The following is a 2,586-nucleotide window of genomic DNA, read 5'->3' as shown; positions in this document are numbered from 1 at the left end:
AGATGGCAACAAATGAAAGGATAGTGAGGAGAGTGGGGAGAAAGTTGAGCTCAAATGGCCTGTTACAGGCCTTCTGTGTGAGAAGCAGGTGTTCCACAATATGTACTAATCATGTCTTGGTTCCTTAAACAGGGAAATCTCTACTCTCTAGTCTTGCTGGGACTTAACCAGTTTGAATAGCCAAGTTTTCTTCCTACTACTTCTAAACATCATTTCAAGACACATTTTGGATAGGAATACTTCTAAAGTATACTGATAATTCTTCTGTCTTTTGAGTATGGCATTTAAACATTTGATTTTCTGACAATTTCAGGAGTATCATTAAGAACAATTATTTTTAGACTATTTCACTACATAGTAACTCTGCAGGTCTGTTGAGATTGATAACACTACTTGCTGCTGCTTATTCAGATTGGCCTCCTCACACTCATACACACTCTCCCCACACGTATTTTGATTCTATCTATTTCTTATCCATTTTTCAAAACCATTTTTTTTTCCAGCATCTGATTTTTGGGGGGTCACTATGCCATCTTGTAATATATGTTTTGTTACTATTTTAATCAAAGTCTTCAGAAACTAGATAACAAAGATTTTTGGGTTAAAACAAGAAGTATTAGGGCCACCTGGGTGGCTCAGTCAGTTAAATGTCTCACTCTCAGTCTTAGCTCAGGTCATGATCTCATTGTTTGTGGGATCAAGCCTTGTATTAGGCTCTGTGCTAGCAGCATGGAGCCTGCTTGAGATTCTCTCTCCCTCTCTCTGCCCTTCCCCTGCTCTCTCTCTCTCTCTTTCAAAATAAAATGAACTTTCAAAAACAAAACCAAAAAACAAGAGGTATCAAATGTAGACTTGGCTGTCTTCTATTCATAACGTGCATAAAATGGACAGATTTGCTGTTCAAAAGTATTGTTCTCATTTCTTATTATGAGCTAACAGTGTTGCCAGCAGTTTTCTCATTGGGTAAAATATTATTATACCTGTAAATATAAGAGAAATAATTTATATTTGTCCTGAAAATAAAATGTAATTTTAATTTTTAAAAATTTTTTAATGTTTATTTATTTGTGAGAGACAGTGAGAGATGAGTGTGAGCAGGGGAGGGGCAGAGAGAGAGGGAGACACAGAATCTGAAGCAGGCTCCAGGCTCTGAGCTGTCAGCACACAGCCTGACGCCAGGCTCAAACTCATGAACTGTGAGATCATGACCTGAGCCTAAGTTGGATGCTTAATCGACTGAGCTACCCAGGTGCCACAAAACTTAATCTTAATAGGTACTTCTTCTCTGCCTTTTTTTAAAAATTGGGGTAACGATGGGGAATCTTATGTCTTGAGTTTTGTGGAAACACATTTTTACTTCAGTTTAACAGGTGTAACTGACTAATTGAACAAACACCTACTTGCTTTGCTATGGGAAAATCAGAGAAGGTTTTTCACAGAGAAAATAATGCCCATGTGTAGACAAATAGAAAAGAATACAAGGCAAAACCTGAGGCCTCAAACACTGAATACCCTGGGATTCATTCTGGAAGAGATCAGTATGGATCAGAAAGTTGAGGATGGCTTTATGGATGGCTTAAAACTTGACAAATAATTCATAATGAATAACAGATAAGTAGAAAAAAATGGGATACCTTTCTTGGGATATCTTTCTAGACTGGAAGAATTAGCATAATCTAAGGCACAGATTTTTAATGAGCTTGATATAAATGGAAGATGCAAACTGATTAGCCCAGTTACAGTAGATACCCTTTCTAGCCCTATTTTCTTCTCTGTAATTTAGAATTCATAATATTTTACTTCTTCAGGTTTATTGTAAAGAGCAAGTGAAGTAATGTAACAAGTGTTTGCCAAACTGTGAAGTGTACTAGAGCACTGTAAGGTGGTACATTTGTTTAATCAGAGAAAATGATCAAGTAAGGGTAAACTTTAGAAAATCAAATACTGTGATGAATAGATCATACTATTACTAAAGTGCTGACTAATAAGTAAATTATTATTTCAAAGCAATTTGGCTATGCTGATTTAGAGTAGGAGATGGAATCAAAAGAGTTTTTTGTGTATCTCCTAATTATTTGGCTATAATGTTAATTTATAAATTGACATCTTATTCATCTTCTTCTCTCACTTTGTGGAATTGTGCTCCTTAAAACTCTTTTTCTTTTTCTTCTGAATAGTTTGGTAAAGGGAGAGACAGCTGCATCTTTGCCCATCATCAGCTATTCCTTTACCTCGTATTCACCTTATGTAGCAGAACTTCTAATGGAATCCAATATAGAGCTCATAGCGAAGAATGACTTGCGCTTTATAGATACTGTCTACAAGGTATTTGAGTTTATGAAACATTCTTTCAGAAGTCATGATTTTTTAAGATTAATGTTTTATAATAACTCTTTAAATATTTATACAGCACATATATTTGACAGTATTTTCATATGCATTTCTCATTTAGATACAGTTCCTATTATAATCAAGATATAATTTAAATTCCCTTTATGTTTTATAATCTAATAAATTACAGTTGGTAAATATTTGTCTTTGGTTACCATTTACTCTTTTTATATCAAATTTTAGTAAAATTTGGTA

General features: G+C 34.5%; 1 protein-coding gene across 1 annotated transcript in view; it reads left to right on the top strand.

Moving 5' to 3' along the window:
* Positions 1–2,586, top strand: part of CEP44 (centrosomal protein 44) — a 17,067-nt gene that overhangs the window by 4,082 nt on the left and 10,399 nt on the right. The window lies entirely within an intron of this gene.

Source organism: Suricata suricatta, chromosome 1 (genome assembly GCF_006229205.1).
Source record: "Suricata suricatta isolate VVHF042 chromosome 1, meerkat_22Aug2017_6uvM2_HiC, whole genome shotgun sequence".
NCBI classification, from domain to species: domain Eukaryota; kingdom Metazoa; phylum Chordata; class Mammalia; order Carnivora; family Herpestidae; genus Suricata; species Suricata suricatta.
Note: the sequence above shows the minus strand (reverse complement) of the source record. Positions and strands in the feature narration are given on the sequence as shown.